The sequence below is a fragment of the Symphalangus syndactylus genome, chromosome 9, assembly GCF_028878055.3.
Source record: "Symphalangus syndactylus isolate Jambi chromosome 9, NHGRI_mSymSyn1-v2.1_pri, whole genome shotgun sequence".
Classification (NCBI taxonomy): Eukaryota; Metazoa; Chordata; class Mammalia; order Primates; family Hylobatidae; genus Symphalangus; species Symphalangus syndactylus.
In genome coordinates, this window is record NC_072431.2 from 93,042,093 (window position 1) to 93,062,994 (window position 20,902).

Sequence of the window (20,902 nt, forward strand, 5' to 3'; positions counted from 1 at the left end):
AAAAAAGAGAGCTAAGGGCATACTTTGCGTGTTACATGGATGCTCATTTTTGGCCAAGGGGATTTCTTCTGAGAAGTGAAAAATATCTTCAGACAGTTTGGTTCATTTGGTGATTGTCCTGCTTGCCAGGTTGCACCAACTGGTATTTTCTTCTTTTGTTCAGTAAATCAACCAGAGGCCCACTATGTGTAAGGTATTTTCTGTAGATTCAAGGTTGAACGAGACTTCCTTAGCCTTCCTGGTCTTTCAGTCTCGTCAGGGAGTTGAGACAGGCACAATACAAAGGACGAAGAGGAAAGCTAAGCTTGGAAAAAGGGCTCTTGGGCTTGGAGGAGGCAAGGAAAGATTCCTGGAGAGATGAGGAAAGTTTTGTGTGTAAGGGGAAGGGAGAAGAGGGGGGATTTCAGACAGAGCAAGTATTAACAAACTTGAGCCTAAATGTTGTGAAGCAGTTAAAATACAAAAAAAAAAATCGGTCAAGTTATGTCTCCTATTAGTGACTTATTATTGTTTAACAAATCACCATAAAACTTAGTGGCTTGACCCAACAAGAATCATTTATTCTCTTTCATAATTTTAGTGGTTGAGGAACCCAGGAGCAGCTTAGCCAGGTGGTTCTGGCTAAGGGTCCCTTGTGAAGTGGTGGTCCGATGTCAGCTGGGGCTGCAGTCATCTGAAGGCTGGACTAGGGCTGGAGGACTTGTTCCAAGATGGTGTGCTCCTGTGGCTGACAAGCTGCTGCTGGCTGCGGATGTCTGTTAGGGCTGCTTGAGTGTCCTTATGACATGGCATCTGGCCTCCCCCAGAGTGAAAGTTTCAGGCAGAGACAAACATGTGGCATCTTTTTTCTCTGACCTAGCCTTTGAAATCACATAGCATAGCTTCCCACACACTCTGAGTTTAGAGAGGAGTCACTAAGGTGGGTCTAGGGGTAGAGGATTCACCTTTTAGAGGGAGGAGCATCCAAGGATATGCACCCATGTTTTAAAACCAATACCATTCTTGAAAAAAATGACAAGCAAAAACGATGGTTGCATTAGTTTTTCTTTAGTTGTTGTGTCTGCACAGTGCTTAATTATATTAGTTGGCACACTGTAGTTTTTTGATTGGTAAACTATGGTACATATAATGTCTTCATCTGTTAAACTAGTCGTTTAAAGTAGAAATTGGCAGTTTATCCAAGAGACCTCTTACCACAGAAGCCTCCTGTAGAAGACAGATAAAGTAGAAGTCAGGGGCTCAGTCTGAGGTGGTGGTGAAGGGGGCTGGCACAGCCTTTCCTCAGTGTCCAGGAGCACCCCACAAACACCCTGGCTCCTGAGAATAGAACACTCTGGAAGCCATTTCATGGACCCATCCATTCCTTCCTGTGATTTTTTTCTTTTGGACTTCAGTTGTTCCTTTGAAGAAAGAACAAAAGGATTTCATGTTGTTTTGCAAAATATAATCTTAAGAATTATTTTCTGGGCCGGGCGCGGTGGCTCACGCCTGTAATCCCAGCACTTTGGGAGGCCGAGGCGGGCGGATCACGAGGTCAGGAGATCGAGACCATCCTGGCTAACACGGTGAAACCCCGTCTCTACTAAAAATACAAAAAATTAGCTGGGCGCGGTGGCGGGCGCCTGTAGTCCCAGCTACTAGGGAGGCTGAGGCAGGAGAATGGCGTGAACCCGGGAGGCGGAGCTTGCAGTGAGCCGAGATCGCGCCACTGCACTCCAGCCTGGGCGACAGAGCCAGACTCCATCTCAAAAAAAAAAAAAAAAAAAAAAAAAAAAAGAATTATTTTCTGTGTTATAAACACATAGTTTGAATGATGATGTGTAGCACTGAATGATGGTTAGTATCATTTCTTCCAAAACATTGTGTGTGTGTGTGTGTGTGTGTGGGCAGAGGTAGGAAGTAGTTGAGCGTGAGGAAGGGACTTTAATTTGAACAGCATTTTCTCCTCTGTGGAGCATATTAATTAAATATGTACTTGTACTGAACCATAACACTGTGTTTAAATCAGTGAAAGACATGAGCCACCATTCTCAGTAGTGTCAAAGCTGAAGCCCTCTGTGACCATGTGATCTCACACCATCATGACGTTCCTGCTGGAGTGGGAGGCAGAGTTCTGAGAAGTGGAGAATGTGAGTGCGTTTGAATTAAGTGTCTTTGATAATTACCAGAATAACGGAAAAAGTTTATGAACCAGATCAGGAAAAAATATGCTCATTAGTCATATGAATATTAGTTTTCTCAACATAACAATACACTTCTGAGGTTCCCCCTTCTTCCTTGGCCCCCCCCACACACACACACAAATGCCATTTCTATAGACTGTATGGCCATTTCTGCAGACTGTATGAAAAGAGACCCTCTAATACAATAGAGAAGTTGGAAAAGCTGAATACATTTTCTCTCTCCAACTTAGCACACTTAAAAGGCAATAGCCAGAAAATTAAATTTTATTTAAAGAATTTTGAGGATGAAAAGCACAAGGATATTTATTTTTCTCCACTGTCACTTTCCACTTTCATCACTGCTACAATTTATTGTACCCACTTGTTCCTGGAAAAGAAAGAGCATAATAGCTTGTTACAGTGATTTCTTTCTAAAATAAAGTGTTGTAGGATGTTGAAAAACTAGAAGAAACCAACGGCCAGCAGTAATGAAAGAGAGGGAACTTTGTTTGCTGAGATGTGGACAGGGAATAATATTGCTCCTTGAATTTATCCACTAACAATCCAGTATTAATATCTGTGGGACTTCCCATTTAGAATATTGGTAAGGTAGAATTAGTTGCTACATCTCCATAATTATTTCTTAAAATGGTTTTCTGAGAACCAGGAAAATGTTATACTACTTCTTGTTCCTACTTCCTGTTCTAGCTGTTCCAGGTTTTATTATGAAAATGTGTAAGTGGGAGTAAAAGCCAAACTCTTACTTAGCAGAGTGCCTGCTGTGCAGTAAACATTAATTCTCTTCTTCCTTCTCTATCCTGATGCCTTCTGCCCTGACCCCAGGATCCACAGAGGGAGGGTGACAAAAAGTGTCACAGCATATAGCTCATGAATTGCATCCTTTTTGTTAGTTAGCTAAAAACTCTTTCCACTCATGTCTTCTTCCCTTTGCAGTTTTTTTTTTTTCTCTAATAGGAAACCCACTGTTTTTTGTTTCTCTACCAAAATGTGTCACGTTGCCTTCCTTTAGGGCTAGGTCAGCAGGCTCTATGATGGGATCTAGTTTTTCTCATTGTATTAGTTTTCCCTTGCTTGAATGAAGACAGTGATTATAAACCTGGATTACTGTTAATTTCATTTTCATCCATGTATGTCATTTATTCATTCATTTGTTCATTACAACATTTGTAAAAGACCCACTGTGTAGGGCTGTGTGTGTGTTAAGGGGTGGGAGGGACTAGAGCAGAAGGTTACTGGAACTGAGGCATCTGGCCCTCTGTCCCTGCTTTTTAGTGGCTCACAGTATGGGGTTTTGGGGAGGGTTGGAGAGAAAGACACGAAGACAAGTAGATACATTTCAAATAAGCGTTTACTGAACCCTTGCTGTGATCAAGGAACTGAATCAAATTTTATGTGGATACCAGGTTTTACTAAACTTGTTTTTTTTTCTTTCAAGGAGATTATACCTTAGTAGAGGAGAGAAGACACATCTAATTTAGCAGAGCTTTAGGGAGCTTTATATGTGTCAGTCACCAAACTGCAATAGTACTGGGGAGTTCATTTTTTGGTGTGTCAATTACATAAAATAATCCTTCCTATGCAAAGAAGATAGAGACTGTCTGAGCTAGAGTAATTACAGCAGGAATTGTAGAGGAAGTTGGAAGCAAAATAGTCATAGTAGTTAAGGGTTCTGACTTGGGAGTCAAATATATCTGGTTTTGGATCCCGGCTTCGTTGCGTAATAGCTATGTGACTTTGGGGGAAGGAGGGAGATAATTACCTTTTCAAGATTCAGTTTTCCTGCTTGCAAAATGGGGATTATAATAATAATATTTACTGTGGTAGATTGTATTTTCCAAAATGGTCATACCAGTATCTTTTATCATACATGATCTTACAATATCCCTGTGAAACTCCTGCCATCTAGCAATAGGGTGTATGTTCCTTCCATTTGATCTTGAGTGGAATGTTGTGACAGCTTTGACCAACAGAGCATAGCAGAAGTCATACTATATGGCTTGCAAGGCTACGTCATAAAAATGTTATTCACCTCCATCTTGCTCTGCAGTGTAGCTCTTGGAACCCAGCCACCATGCTGTGAGGAAGCCCAAGCAGCCCATGGAGAGTCCCAAGTGGGAGGAATTGAGGCCTTTGGCCCACGGGCCTGGCTGAGTTCCCATCCAACAGTTAGCCTCAACTTTCCGGCCATATGAGTGACCATCTTACAAGTGGATCCCCCAGCAAGCCCCAGTTGAGTTGCCCTGGCTGACTGTGCATGGACCATAGAAAAACCATACCTACCCAACCCTGCCCAAATTGTAGTTTCATGAGAAAAATAAAGTGATTGTTGTTGTGTGAAGCCAGTAAGTCTGGAGATGGTTTGTTACACAGCAGTACACAACCAGGACACTTACCATATAAAGTTGCTAAGAGGAGTCGATGAAATGATACGTATAAATCAGCATAAAACTAGTGACCCGTTAATGATAGCTCTCTTCATTATTATCACTGGTTAAGGGAAGTTATTTAATAGATGTCAGCATTAGTTCAAAGTAAGGTCAGAACCTAAAAAGCTACCCATGAACTTTTGGCATCCAGTAGGTTTTAGGAATTTTGTTCACTTTTTTTTTTTTTCACTTGCAAAACCCTGCTGTGTGTCAGCTTCCGGATCACCTTTCTGCTGACATTGTGCTGAGTTTGTTCTCAACTCTGTGCTTTCTGTTGTTTCAGAGTTTCACTTAGGCTTTCTGTGCCATGGCCCGATGTGTAAACAATGTTTAAACTTCCAGATTATTCTGTGAAAGTCATGCTCAGGGCTGTTATTTTATTAAAACAATTTTTTTGCATGTGGTAAAAAGCAACACAAAATTTACAACTTTACCATTTTAAGTATACAGTACAATAGCATTAACTATGTACACATTCTTATGCAGCAGATCTCCAGAGCTTTTTCATTGTGAGTGACTGGAACTCTATACCCACTGAAAAACAACTTCCCCTTTCCCTTCTCCCCAGCCCCTGGCAACTACCACTGTACTTTATGTTTCTAAGAGGTTGACTACTTTAAATAATCTCTGTAAGTATAGCCATGCAGTATGGGTCTTTTTGTGGCTGGCTTATGTCACTTAGTATCATGTCCTCAAAGTTCGTCTGAGTTGTAGCACATGACAAGATCTCCTTCTGCTTTAGGCTGAATAATATTCCATTTTATGTATATTCCTACCGTTTCTTTATCCCTTCATCTATTAATGAACATTTAGGCTGTTTCTCCTTCCTGGCTATTGTGACTAATGCTGCAGTGTACACCGTAGTGCAAATGTCACTCTGCTGTTATTTTTTCCACTTCCTATCTATAGCAGAATCTCCTTGAAATGCATTGGAAAGACAGAGAGTAGGGGCTTCTCTGAGTTCTTTGTCATCTTTTTTCCAACATATCTTAGAGAGTGATGCATAATCAGGTGGCCAGACTGCCCAGATTCTTCCTGGGGGTTTCAACTTCATTATGTATATCTATTGTGTAACCGGATACGATTAGAATTAAACCTCTGCCGGGCTTTCTATTGCTTTTAGAGCAGTTTCACAAGTATTATTCTATTGAATCCTTGCTGCATGATAGCTATTTCTTTAGTATGGGGAACACAAGTTTACAAATACGGTGTGGATATAAACTCCAATGCTACTGTATATATTTATTGTGGTATTCAATGTTCTTTACCAATGTAAAATTCATTTATAGATGACACAATTTTTTGAAATTTCTATTTGTAAAATTAATAAATATTTTAAAAATTAATCAATTTTTTTCTAAGAGAAATTTTAGGTTTACAGAAAAATTGGGCACAAAGTACAGAGTTTCCATATCCTCTCTTTCCCCAGCAGGGCTTCCCTCTTATTAACATTTGTTGCAAGCAATGAGCCAATATTGATACATTATTATTCATTGAAGTTCATAGTTTACCTTGGGTTTACTTTTTGTTTTTTACAGTTCTATAAGATTGAACGAATGCATAATGCCATTTATCCACCATTATCCTATCATACAAAAGAATTTTACTATCCTAAAAATCCTCTGCAGTCCACGAATGCATCCCTCTCTCACTGCATATTGCTGGCAACTACCGATGTTTTTATTGTCTCTGTAGTTTAGCCTTTTCCAGAATGACATATAGTTGGAATCAAACAGTCTGTGGCCTTTTTAGGCTGGCTTCCTTCACTTAGAAACAGCATTTAAGATTCATCCATGTTCTTTTTTTTTTTTTTTTTTTTTTCGAGATGGAGTTTTGCTCTTTCACCCAGGCTGGAGCGCAGTGGTGTAGTCTCAGCTCACTGCACCTCCGCCTTCCGGTTTCAAGCGATTCTCCTGCCTCAGCCTCCTGCGTAGCTGGGATTACAGGCACCCACCATCATGTCCGGCTAATTTTTGTATTTTTAGTAAAGACGGGGTTTCAGTATGTTGGCCAGGCTGGTCTTGAACTCCTGACCTCATGATCTGCCCACCTCGGCCTCCCAAAGTGCTGGGATTACAGGCATGAGCCACCGCGCCCGACCTTCATCCATGTTCTTTCATGGCATGATAGTTCATTTCTTTTTATCTCCCAATACTGTGTCATTGTGTGGATGTACCATTGTTTATTCACTCACCTATTGAAGGACATCTTAGTTGCTTCTGAGTTTTGTCAAGTATAAGTTAGGCTACTGTAAACATGCCTGTGCAGATTTTGTATAGTCCTAAGTTTTTTCAATGCTATTATAAATTACCGAAGTGTTCTCCACACAAGCTATATTAATTTACCCTCCCATTCAGCAGTGTATGTGATTCTGTTTACTACAAATTCTTACTGACAGTTAATACTGATGAATTCTTTCATCTTTGCCCATCTGAAGAGTGAATGTGGGTATCTATCTTACTGTTAAAATTTTAATTTGTATTTCCTGATTATTAGTGAGTCATCCCATTTTAATCTTGGAAGGACCTTTGAGATCTTCTAGTTAATGCTATATTTTAAAGATGCAAAAAACAAGACAAAGAATATTTTCTTGGCCGGGCGTGGTGGCTCCTGCCTGTAATCCCAGCACTTTCGGAGGCCCAGGCGGGCAGATAACAAGGTCAGGAGTTCGAAACCATCCTGCCTAACACGGTGAAACCCAGTCTCTACTAAAAAAAAAATACAAAAAAATTAGCCGGGTATGGTGGCGGGTGCCTGTAGTCACAGCTGCTCGGGAGGCTAAGGCAGGAGAATGGCGTGAACCCTGGAGGTGGAGCTTGCAGTGAGCTGAGATCACACCACTGCACTCCAGCCTGGGCGACAGAGCAAGACTCGGTCTCATAAAAAAAAAAAAAAAAAAAAAAAAAAAAGAATATTTTCTTACTTCCTCACTTTCATTTTTCTTTCCTAAGAATAAGTTTTTAGTTTCGTTGCCTTATGCCCCTCATTGGTATGGCTACTGAGTTCAGTATCTCATCCAATGGAAATCTTTCACATTTGCCATGAGGGTGGAATATATACAAAGAGAGAAAAAAAATGAAAGAGTAATATCGCAGATTTCTCCCTTGCACAAACTGCAGATTTCTCCCTTGCACCATCTTTATGTTCACTAACAAGAAGCTTCTGTTTCCCAAACTAATTATATTTGACACAGGGCCTGAACCAGCGTGAGTACTCAACCATTCCCATGAATGATGGAATGAACCCTAAGATGCAAGGAGTGGGAGATGAGGTCCGCCTAACGGCTTGAAAATACCCGTAGATCCCAGAGGTATCTCAACTCTGCAGCTTGAGCTTGACTTCCGATTCTGCCTGTAGCTGCGGTGGACTGGGAATTACTGATAAGGGAAGCAAGTGTTGACATTTTCCATATTAGGATGGTTCTCCAGTGAATTCTGACCCATGCTCTCGTGGTCAGCTCTCTTGAGGCCAACTTCCTAGAGGCTAGCTGTTGGGACTAGCAGAGTTGACCTCTGGGGCGGGACAGCATATGCACTGTCCTCTGAGACTAGCAAGTTCAAGACACTCTGGTTTCCCCTGGAAAGCCTTTGGAGTATCAGAGGATTGGCTGGGCTGCGATTCAGCCCGTCTATGTTTTAACTGCCAGGGAATGAATAAGCCTATCTTCCTGACTCCCTCCTTCCCATTAACAAGCCCGACACCTTGAGTCCCAGGAAGCATGCCACACATGACTTTAGTGCCCCATGCACACACAAGTTTAATTGCTTTGTGATTGCCTAAAATGTGAAATGAAGGAACACATTGCCTATAAGGATAACATTTGCGATTCTGTGCATTTCATTTCATCACACGTATTTATGTCAGTTAAAGCAACATGGAAGTGTGTTTGTTGTACTTAAAAGACCTATCTGGATTTTGTGTTTCTCCGTGATTTGGAAGAATAACTGCAGATAAGCAAGCTCTGGGTGTGACAGACAGACATGGGGGCAGAGGTGAGACAAGGTGGAGGCTGGGGCATGGGGGAGGGGGCCGGAAACATTGGGCATTCCAGGAGGAGTGAACAATATGTGCAAGGGCTGGGACCTGCAATAAAACCTGACCTTTTTGGAGGAATTCTTAGTTTTTTTTTTCCCCATTGTTGTTGTTTTGGTCTTGAAGTATAAAAAGTACCCATGCCTTATTCTTGGGAAAGATTCATTCAGATAAAATCCCATTGTCACTAAAAGTTATGCTTTCTCACACAACCATTTCAGTCCCCCAGTGCTGGTGGCCCACATTACCACTGCTTCATTGGTCTGGCAACAGTGACTTCTCTCCTGGAAATGATTGCTCAGCAAATGCCTTATTCTGGCAAATTTCAGAGCTCATAGTTTCAGTGAGGGCTCCTGATCATGAGCTGTTTGCATTTTATTCAGAAAAAAATTTAAAATGGGGGGAAAAACGAAGGGAAGGGATGTGAGCCAAGCAATAGCTGAATGTTTTTTAAAAACTACATATTTTGTTTTTCATCAAGTAACGATTACCCAGTTGCAACCACAATCTATTTAGAACTAAAAATTTAAGCCAGCATTCCAAGCCCCAAAGAAAACTACGGAAAAAAAGATCCAGGAAACTTTTGGTACTGGGGTGTAGTATCTCCTTTTTATGCTAAGTTTGCAAACCTTGCTACATTGCCACAAAGAGGAGGAACATTTCAACACTGATTGGCATCTGGGCCTCGCATATGGGGTGTGTTTGTTTGAACAGTGTCTTGGTTATAGGAGAACCTTTATTGGAACAACCTGAAGGGCCCAGGGAATTTATTATATACCAGGTTGTTTCTTCCATTAACATGGAGAAGCATCTAAAGGATACATTGTCAGATATGTCAATATCAAAGGTTAAAAATAGTGTGGGACCTAGGGATGCCCCAGAAAGCTGTGCCAATGGTGGGGAGTGGCCGTGATAGGACCAGATGAGAAAGAGCATAAGATACCCCTGGAAATCATGGCGCACAGTCACCTGTATGGGACGGAATGCAGTGTGCATGGGAGAGGCCTGCCACATAGACTGAAGGTGGAAGGGGGAGCCACCTAGACATTCAGAGATGGGTCTTGGTGGGATGGGAGAGGGAGTGGACCAGTGAGGATGGAAAGTGCTGGCCCAAACCTTCCCATGCATACCTTAAAATCTATTTCTTTCTGGACTGATTGGAGAGAAAAAATGATTACAATTTTAGGGATTCTGTTTCCCACCTCTCGTTTTCTCTTGCTTTTTTTCCCCATTAATATATTTTATTTTTTAGAAGTATTAGATTTACTGAAAAATTGACTAGATAGCACAGTGAGTTCCAATATATACCTGCTATCCACACAGTTTTCCCTATTATCAACATCTTGCATTAGTTTGGTACATTTGTTATAATTAAACTAGTATCCATTATTGTGAATGAACAACAACAGTTCATTAAGAGTCACTCTTTGTGTTGTATGTTCTGTGGGTTTTGACAATTGCGTAATGGGCCGGGCACGGTGGCTCATGCCTGTAATCCCAGCACTTTGGGAGGCTGAGGTGAGAGGATCACTTGAGGCCCGGAGTTTGAGACCAGCCTGGGAAACATAGTGAGACCCCCATTTCTACAAAAAATAAAAAAAATAGCTGGGTGTGGTGATGTGTGCCTGTAGTCCGAGCTACTCTGGAGGTTGAGGTGTGAGGATTGCTTGAGGCCAGGAGGTCAAGGCTGCAGTGAGCTGTGATCATGTCACTGCACTCCAGCCTGGGTGACAGAGTGAGACCCTGTCTTAAAAATAAATAAATGAGAAAGACAGTTGCACAATGTCATGTAGCTATTGTTACAATATCATACAGAATAATTTCACTGCCTTAAAAATCCACGATGCTTCACCTATGCACCCCCCTACCGTCCTCCTGGCCTCCAAACCCCTGGAAACCAGTGATTTTTTTTCAGTTGGGGGGCTTTCACTGTGTTACCCAGGCTAGTCTCAAACCTCGGCTTCAAGTGATCGTCCTACCTCACCCTCCCAAAGTGTTGGGATTATAGGTGTGAGCCACTGTGCCAGGCAAACCACTGAACTTTTGACTGTCTCTATAGTTTTGCCTTTTCTAGAATGTTATATAATTGGAATCATACAGGTATTTAGCCTTTTCAGACTGGCTTCCTTCACTTAGAAATGTGCATTTAAAACTTATCCATGTCTTTTTGTGGCCTAATAGCTCATTTAAAAAATTGCTGAGTAATATCCTATTGTGTATCTATACTACAGTTTATTCATTCGTCTATGGAAGGACATCACGGTTGCTTGCAAGTTTTGGTAAATAGGAAGAAGAGTGCTCTAAACATTTGAGTGCAGGTTTTTGTGTGGACATACATTTTCAACTTGTTTGGGTAAATACCTAGAAGCATTATTGCCAGATTGTATGACAAGATTACGTTTAACTCTGTAAGAAGGTACCAAACTATCTTCAAAGGTGGTTACACCATTCCCCCTTGCTTTTTGATTTTCCATGTGACTGTAATTTGGGAACAGAAATTAAAGATAATATGTGGAAAAATGCAGGTACTACTTTTAAGGTGTAATACCCTGATTCTGAAATATCCAGTTGTACTGGGTGAGATACAGACTAACAGTGTCCTTTAGTATAAGGATATTAATTGTTTACTTAGCCAGAAGTCAGGGATCAGATGGCTTCAGATTCATTAAATAGCTCAAGACTGTCCTCAAGGATCCAGACTCTCTTTCCCTCTACTCTTCCGTTAGTATGTTGGCTCTCTGTCTTCTGCTCATACTTGATGGTCTTAAGATGGCAGCTGTAGCACCAGGCATCATGTCTTCAAACACTTAGGAAGAAAGAGGAAGGGGAAACACCAAGAGCTGTCCTTCCATTTTGTCCCTTTTATCAGAAAAGTGAACACCCCCTCACCCCACGAAAAACTCAGCAGATTTTCTCTGATGTTTTACTGACCCCAAGTGGGTTCTGTCATCACTCTAGCTGCATAGAGGCCAGGAAACAGTAATTTGGAGTCTCTCTAATTTCTGCTCATGGTTTCTTCCTGTAAAGACATTCCCACTCACAACCTGGCCTCATCCATTTAGCAAGCAGAATATTGCTGGAGCCACTTGTAACTTTTTGTCGCTGTAGGGAAGGGGAAATAGCTTCTTCCCACTCATCATCAGGTTCATGACTGAGGCCCCTATAACAAAAGACAGATTGACAATAGAAACGGATACACATGTATTTGATGTAAGTTTTACGTGCCACAGGAGTCTTCATAGGGAACGAAAGACCTGAAGAAGCAGGTAAACCTGTGTATTTTTATGCTTAGGTTTGGTGAAGAGTAGACAGTCTTAGAGATGTGTGATTGGACAAAGGGGCTATCTATGATCTAATTGTAATGAACTGTGAGAAATTTAGCAAGGCCTGTTTGATCAGGTTCTTCTTGTCACTTCTATGTCTTCAGCTCCTTTCCTTTGGGTATAGGGAAGGAGTCTCTCTCATATGGCTTGGCTGTGTCCCCACTCAAATCTCATCTTGAATTGTAGTTCCTATAATCCCCACATGTCATGCGAGGGACCTGCTGGGAGGTAATTGAATCATGGTGGCAGTTACCCTCATGCTTTTCTTGTGATAGTGAGTGTATTTTCACAAGATCTGATGGTTTTATAAAGGATTTTCCCCTGCTTTTGCTTGAATTTTTCTCCTTCATGCTGCCTTGTGAAGAAGGACGTGTTTGCTTCCTCTTCTGCCATGATTATAAGTTTCCTGAGGCCTCCTTAGCCATGCTGAACTGTAAGTCAATTAAACTTGTTTCCTTTATAAATTACCCAGTCTTGGGTATGTCGTTATAGCAGTGTGAGAACAGACTGATACACTGTCTCATGAGGCTCTTACAAAGTGCTTCAAAGAAAAGTCAGAAAATCCTTCCTTGATTTTATGATCTGCTTTAGGAGAAAAGGGGTGAGGGGAAGGTAAGAGTGACCTTCCTGCTTCTGCTGTTTTCTCAAATGCCAAGGTGCCATGTTTTGGGGTAGTAGGTCCTGAACCCGTCACTTCAATGTCCTTATTTTATCTGTGCATGAGGGCTGAATTATTCCGTCACTTTCAAACTGTGTTTTATGGAGCCCCATATTTCTGACATGAGTGTAGGGGTCTCTGCAGGGAGAGTGAACGAGATTTGAGAGGGCAGGGCTCTGGCTTCCCACTTCTTCCTGGATAAGCTTATCTTCACTTACTTAAGCTTCCTCCCAGGGTAGGGTTCCTAGGGGTTTTCCTTTGAATTAAACTTCTGCAGATAAAATTAAGGGTGAAAGCATTCAGTTAGGCGGATGTCTCTTTCAATTCTAAGAGTCAAACTTTTGGACCAAGATGAGACAAGGCTATTAGTCTTGTCCTAAGTCCTTTGCAAAATCCCTAGGATTTTTTGCCTTGAAAACTTTACCAAATACCCATATTGCGCACAGGTTGGAAGAAAATTGTTTTGTCTTCTGTCCTAAAGAAAAAGGAATTTCTTTGCCATTTAAAAAGCAGTTTAAATCTTAGCTCTTCCTTGTCAAGTTGATGGTCTGGATTGGGGAGATAAGAAGATGGCCATCAGTCTAAGTGTTATTCCTAAAAAGTAGAAGTTTTGATCTTTCCTGGTATCTCTAAATGGAATTTATCAAAGATTCTGGAGTAAATGAAAGGAGTGATCTGTATTCTCTTCCACCGTTTCCTAAATCTCTCCCATGTTTATGTGAAATTTGTGGACTTTTCAGATGGGCATTTAATATATGATATAGTATTAATTTGGGTTGGAAAATGTTCTGGGCTTTTAAAATGCTTTGTAATTTGCATATATGCCCTGAAGTAATTTTATGGAATAGAAAAATACATGGAAACAAAAACAGAAACTAGGTCTGTGCTGAATTTGCTGTTGGGTGAAGCTGACTTTCTTTTTTTAATTTTGAAATAACTCCAGTGGCTTCATGGTCCACACAGCACATTGTGATCTATGGACAGTGTACTGATGCGGATTCTGCCTGCCTGATCCTGGAAGGCACACTAGCTTTCCAGGCTTGTTGGTGCAGTATTTAAATAAATGAGCCCTGCTGTGTGCGAGACAAACGGCCTCTGTACTAACTGAGCATATGCTATCTGATGTTCTATATTTACATGTGTCATCTCATTTACAATGTATAACTCCCTCCAAAATAAGTGTTATCCCATTTTGCTGTGGAAGACAGTGATACATCAAACTTGTACCATATTAAATAGCTAGGAAGTGTCAGAGCTGGAGCTAAAGTCTCCCAGAAGCTTGTACATTTGTCACTAAATCAGTAGCTCTGCCTCACTAAAATTAACTGGCATTCTTCACAAAAATGCAGGGGGAAGGGAACTAGTAAATTTTGGAATGCATTTTTGTGCCAGATAATTTGCACATTTCAAGTTGTTTAATCCTCACAACAGTCTTGGGGGAAGGGGGTTTATGCCGTGTGTGGAGCGGGAACTATAGTATTACTCCCACTTCAAGTCACGGGAAATTGAGGATTGAAATTATATGGGAAATGGGCCCTTGAAGATCATGTAATCTCCCCTAAAGATGTAGCAGTAATGATGCTGCAGATGACTTTAGGTGGTGGAACTTCTGGCCTCTTTACCAAAACAGAGTCACTCAGCGTATTCTGAATACTGGAGGCCGATGTCATGCATTATCCAAAAGCATGATGAATGTTTATCTACCCGAAGAATAAGATGAAAGGTTCTGATTTTCCTCCTTCTCCATGTACTTGACAGCAGCTAGTGGGCAAGTACTTGGCTTCCCCACCCTGCGTGTGCTGGGCTCATGTTGGGCTGAGGTGGAGGAATAACATGTGCCTGGTGCAAGGTGGCTATGCCCAGGGCTTCCTGAGAGTGGGTTTATGCCCTGGTCCTGGTAGAATGCAAAATTGGTGGTCCCTTCAGCGAGAACTCACTGGCAGAAAATCCTTACACAAAACCTAAAACTTAGATTGATCTGCAACAAAATTGCCCAAGAACCCACTGCCTCCACTCCAGTCCCGGGAGAGATTTGCTCCCATCTCTGTCTCCCTTCTGCATGAGTTTGTTGAATAAAGGATGTGGTCCCAGCCCTCATGGGCATTTCCTGGCAGAGCCTGGGCAGGCTATGACATCACAGCAGGGTGCAGATCAAGGAGGAGCCAGAACCTGGAACTGCTGTACCTCTGGATCCAGGTGGCTCCTGGATGGGAAGGCAGAGACTCAGCAGGAGAGTGAGGATTGCCATTCGCCCAAGAGGCAGGATGTGGAATCTGATCAGAGGGCTCAGTGACAGGTACCAGGCAGGCATTAGCTCGTCGGGCTGCTACAGGTACATAAAAGTACATATGGGATACTGCTTCATGCCCCACTAAGCTGTAATAATGTTCATGGAGCTGGGTTTGGCCTGCAGGAACAGGGTGCCTTGAAAGAAGCCTTCCTGTGCTTCTTGGGGGCGAAGGAGGGCCTCACATTGTAGATGCAGACCTGGCTCATGAGTCTAGCAGGGGGCTGAGTCTAGCAGAAGGGTCAAAGTGCTGCCCCAGCTGAAGTTATCCTTCTTTCCGTTTTCTGAGAGGAATTAATGGGTGTTGGTACAGCAGAAAACTTAGGATGAGACGATAGCAGCAGTACACGCGAGCAGGGGGTGTCCTCCCATCCTGCATTCTTCCTTGTCTTTTCCCTAGGGAAGGAAACTTCAGCCCGTTACTTTCCTTGCATAGAAAGGAAACTTTGTTTCAAGTGTCCGGGAATGTAACATCAGGAAGTAAATACAATCCTGGAAACAAAGCAGAAAGATAAACAAGGTTAGTGAATCCATCCCTTTCTGGTTCCCCCCTGAGTTGCCTTGTCTTTTTCCTTGAGTGGAGCAGTGAAGAGGGCTTCAAAAGAAAGACAATGCAATGATTAATTGAATGTTTACATTTCCATGAATATATGGATTGGGTTTTTGTTTGAAGGAAACTTTGATGTTTTTGAAGATAGGAAGGGAAAATAAAGGTAGTACATCTTTACTAGCATCTATTATGTGTCAGGGATGCTCTGTGCTAGAGCTCTGTGAGCTCTTTTAATTCTCACAGTAATCCTAATGAAATGTGTATTATTGGCCATCTTTTTTTAAATTTAAATTTAAATTTTAAGTTCTGGGATACCTGTGCAGGATGTGGAGATTTGTTATATAGGTAAACATGTGCCATGGTGGTTTGCTGCTCCTATCATCCCATCACCTAGGTATTGAGCCCGGCATGCATTAGCTATTTTTCCTAATGCTCTCCCTCCCCATATCCCACCTGCTCACAGGTATGTTGTTGTGTGTGTTTCTCCTCCCTGTGTCCATGTGTTCTCATTGTTCAGCTCCCACTTAGAGATGAGAATATGCAGTATTTGGTTTTCTGTTCCTGTGTTAGTTTGCTGAGGATAATGGCTTCCAGCTCCATCCATGTTCCTGCAAAGGACATAATCTCATTCCTTCTTATGGCTGCATAGTATTCCATGGTGTATATGTACTACATTTTCTTTATCCAGTCTATTGTTGGTGGGCATTTGGATTGGTTCCATGTCTTTGCTATTGTGAATAGTGCTGCAGTGAACATATGCATGCATGTATTTTTGTAATAGAATGATTTATATTCCTTTGGGTATATACCCAGTAATGGGATTGCTGGGTCAAATGGTATTTCTGGTTCTAGATCTTTGAGGAATCGTGTTGTCCATCTTGATGAGGAAACTGAGGTGCAGAGAGGTGATGTTGCCCAAAGGGAAATCACGGGCAAATAGATCTGAGGGGTCCAGCTGCATCTTCACAGGCATGCTGTCCATAACGCCTTTTGTGCATGGATGCTGCCCAATGGGGCTGTCTTACAGATGCTTTTTATGACCCATACCTTTACCCTATGTATTCCTCATAGAGTTGGTCCAAAGATGGGCTTGAGCCTTCTATCAATTTTCTGTCAAACCTTTGAGAACTAAATATTTTTCTTTTGAGCACGAGATATTTTAAGTGTTGTTATTCAAAAGAGAAGAAAGGGAAATGACAAAATTAACAAAGTCTAATCTGAGAGGTCGTGGAAAAAGTATTTTTAAGTTTTTTTGTGGGTCTTATGTTACTCCTTGCCTTGATATGTAAGTAAATTAAATAAGGTTCAGTTGACTGTATATTTTGCAGATATTCTAACCTGTTCATTACAGTTTATGACTGTGGCTGTCTATATTCCAGCCAGTTTATTTCTTTCTGAGAAAAATTCCTATCTTCAGTCTACCTCAGTCTCTCTTTGGGTTCAGCTATCAGGTAGACAGGTAGTCTTTTGTAACATAATATAGTCATATTTAATGTTCTTCTTTTTCTTAGTGGAAGCACTTGATGCTACCAATTGTCCTCTTATTACTCCTTTGCCAATGTCCTGTGGAATTTCATGTATAGTAATTTCAGAATCACTAATTTCTGGCTAACACTTATTGAACTCCTGTGATATTGTAGTGTAAAGGAAAAATATATGCATCTAACACTTGGAAATAGGCAAATAGGCAAAAGTATAACTGCATGTCCCTTCAATGTCATACTGAATTATTGTCCCCACTCAAGATTATCCAATTCTCTAGGGGTAGGTGCCTTTCTCTGCTATTCTTTAATTTACTATTTGCTGTTGGTTAGGATATTTTACAATCCATAAGGGTAAATGAATACCTATAGAAAATGGACAGTGATGCAAAGGATTCCTGTGTGATAGCAGTGTGAATGATTCTTGTCCATTAGAAAAGATAGCCCCCAAATTACCATTTTAATGCCCTAGAAATTACCATTTTAATGCCCTACCTAGGTTTTTTATCTACTTCAGCAGTCTTCTTTTATCATTCTTTTCTTTCAGGGACTATATTAGTGGCTCTGACATGCATTATACATTTTTCTTTTTGCCTTTTTTGTTTTGTTTTGTAGAGATAGAGTCTCGCTATGTTGCCCAGGAGTCTTGAACTCCTGGACTCAAGCAATCCTCCCATCTTGGCCTCCCAGAGCAGTGGGATTATAGGCGTCAGCCACTGTGCCAGGCTGCTTTATGCAATTTAATTTTCATGTAAATCCTCTTAGGCGAGCTTATCATTATGTCTACTGTGCTTAGGAAGAAAGGAGGCTCAAAGGTGTTCAAGTGGCCTGATGCAAGATGGGCGGCTAGTAATTTGGAGCCACCAAGGGAGCAAAGGTTTATCTGAATCAAGGTCCACTGTTGATTACACTTTGTGATGTTACCATGAAAACCCGCATTATTCTCACCAAGGACTGCAATGATGAAGTGCAGCTGAGCATGACTCAATAAGGTGCACAAAGAATGTGGATTAACAAAAGGAAGAAATAAGTAAAGGCAAAAAATCTGAGACTGCCTACAAAAAACTATGACACTATTGCATTTTTTTCTCACCATTAATCAAAAATAAAGTGTGCAAAATATCTGTGCACTTGTTTTTGTTCATTGTGGCACTACTCAGTTTTACTTGCAAAGTCCTCAACTCCTACCTCAGCCCTGAATATTTGCTTACAGTGAGTATATAGAGAAGTGGTTTAAAATAAGAAGTAACAGAGGTGCTTGCTTCACATTAACAAAGCAAAACAAACAAGATGTTGAGAGAGAAGAAGAGCCATGATTTCTTCTAGACTCTAGCCAAACCCTGGGTTTTCATCTTCCAACATGTGAATGTACAGATTCTAAGTTCAGCTTTTTATCACTGCAGGGTGTTTTCACTTTTTCTCAAGGATCTCATCAAGTTCTGAAAACAAAATTGGTTAAAACTTACTTTCCTTAAAAGTAAATATATGAAGTGTGTCCTATGGAATTAAGTCAACAATGGGCTGCCCCAATTCTAGAATTACTGGAAATGATTAGGGAAGCATACATACATGATAGGTGGTAGTGAGAGGGGCAGGATGAACAACTCTTTTTTTTGTTTTTGTTTTTTTTTTTTTGAGATGGAGTTTCACTCTTGTTGCCCAGGCTGGAGTGCAATGGCGTGATCTCGGCTCACTGCAACCTCCGCCTCCTGGGTTCAAGCGATTCTCCTGCCTCAGCCTCCTGAGTAGCTGGGATTACAGGCATGCGCCACTACGCCCAGCTAATTTTGTATTATTTTAGTAGAGATGGGGTTTCTCCATGTTGGTCAGGGTGGTCTCAAACTCCCAACCTCAGGTGGTCTGCCCGCCTCGGCCTCCCAAAGTGCTGGGATTACAGGCATGAGCCACCGCACCCAGCTTAGGGTGAGCAACTCTTAAAGCACAGCTCTCTCTCTCTCTTTCTAGTATGGTAAAACTACTTCCAGCTATGCTCATAATTACTGCAGGAGGTAACACTGGGAACTAAAATGTAATTAAAATACTCAGCCTTACATGATATTCATCCATGACTGCAAACTTTGGCCTTGAAACATTCCAAGCAACTGTATATGTAAATGTACAGTTTCTAAGTTCAGCTTTTTATCACTGCAGGGTGTTTTCACTTTTTCTCAAGGATCTCATCAAGTTCTGAAAACAAAATTGGTTAAAACTTACTTTCCTTAAAAGTAAATATATGAAGTGTGTCCTATGGAATTAAGTCAACAATGGACTGCCCCAATTCTAGAATTACTGGAAATGATTAGGGAAGCATACATACATGGTTTAAGATATTTAAGTATTAATATTAATACTTAAATTAAATATTAAATATTAATATTTAAGATATTGGGAAATTGTTCTTGTGTCTGGAGGTGCTGAGTTACCAACACCTACTCTTCTCATCTACATCCTGATCAAAGGCACCCCCACTGCCATGCACTTAATTCAGAAGCCCCCCAGGCCCTCCTGATAACTCTTAGCCCTTCACTTCTCACATTCCTGCAACATTCTGCAGATCTGGTGTTTCTATGGAATCTGGTCTCTGTTTCCTGCACACTGTTCCTGGCCTAGGTGAACACTCATCAGCCTCTCTGCTCTGGAAGACACTTCCATTGTCTCCTCACGTATATTCTTATGCACCTCGCTTCCCATCTGTTCCCCAATTATTCTCCTTCTGCAGATGGCTTCCTTAGGTTGTTGTAAGAATGTCTTCGTGATCTTGGCACTTGGCTTCCAACCCTTCAGAGATTCCTGTTTCTTATCAGCCCAGGTGTAGGCTCTTGCTGATCGTCTGAGGCCTGTCTGATCCAGCTCCTTTCTCCTTGTTCTCTAGTCTCCTCCCACCTGTCACTCAACTTAGCTCACAGTCTGACTGAGGCCCTATTTACATCTTCTTTCAGGTTTCTGAACATGCCAGACTATGCTGAGCTGCTCCTTGGTGCTGGACTGCTTCCTCCTCCACCTGGTCAAGCATCTCCTTCTCACTGCTGTCCTGTAACTTTCTAGTAATAGTATTCTGTGAGAGACCATTCTCTCCTTTGGGGCAGGGCATTGTCCAACATATATTAGTGTCCCTGGGCCTAACAGGGAGAGGCTCCCCATAAATATACGTGGCATGAATGAATGAATGAGTAAAAAGGGATTTATTTCTTGCATCAAAAAGTTAAGACAGCTTACCTCTACTTAGCTGTGGAAAAATTGTGTGAGTAGGACTTAAAGTGTTTTGCTGTTTGTCCACAAAGCATATCATCTCTCCTTTCCACCACTTTATCCCATCTAGGGGGCAGAGCAGGGAGCACTTATACCATACAAGGCAGAGAAGATACAGATCAAGATATGCCCAAAGCCCTTCTAGTTCAGCCTCTCCTTGGAGTAGGTAGGCCAATCTTTATGGACTTGTGGGGATCTGAGCATAAAAAAACAAGCTGAGGAACAAATGAACAGTGATTTTGGTTTTTGGATAAACCAAAACCAGGCACCACTTGATAGCAGGCAAGGAAGAGGCTGCGGCTTCACTTTTCTGTGGTATTCCCACCAAAAATGCATAACCTGAATCTAATCAGTAGCAGCACTAGACAAACCCAAATTGAGGAACAAAATAACCAGTCCATAGTCTTCAAAAGGGTCAAGGTCAGAAAAATCAAGGGAAAACTGAGGGAAGCACTTTAGAATGAAGAGACTGAAGAGACACAACAGCTTAAAGCAATTTGTGATTCTGAACTGGATTTTTTTTAAAATAATGTACTATAAAGTACTATTATTGGGACATTTGGTGAAATAATGTACTATAAAGTACATTATTGGGACATTTGGTGAAATTTGAACGAGGTCACAGGAGCAAATAGAATGTGTATTAAATGTTAATTTTCTGATTTGAATGGTTGTGCGGTGGTTACATAGGAGAATGTCATTGTTTGTTGGCA

The 20,902-nt window shown here is 41.4% G+C and overlaps 1 protein-coding gene across 8 annotated transcripts in view; it reads left to right on the forward strand.

Moving 5' to 3' along the window:
• The window catches only part of ELMO1 (engulfment and cell motility 1), a 594,311-nt gene that overhangs the window by 35,301 nt on the left and 538,108 nt on the right, over positions 1 to 20,902 (forward strand). The window contains exon 1 of one of the 8 annotated variants that reach the window (XM_063608972.1): positions 15,315 to 15,429. The exons of the other annotated variants lie outside the window; for them this stretch is intronic. The gene's annotated coding sequence lies outside the window, so the exon portion shown is untranslated. Of the gene's footprint in view, positions 1 to 15,314; positions 15,430 to 20,902 lie in introns of those variants that run through there. 8 annotated transcript variants of the gene reach the window in all.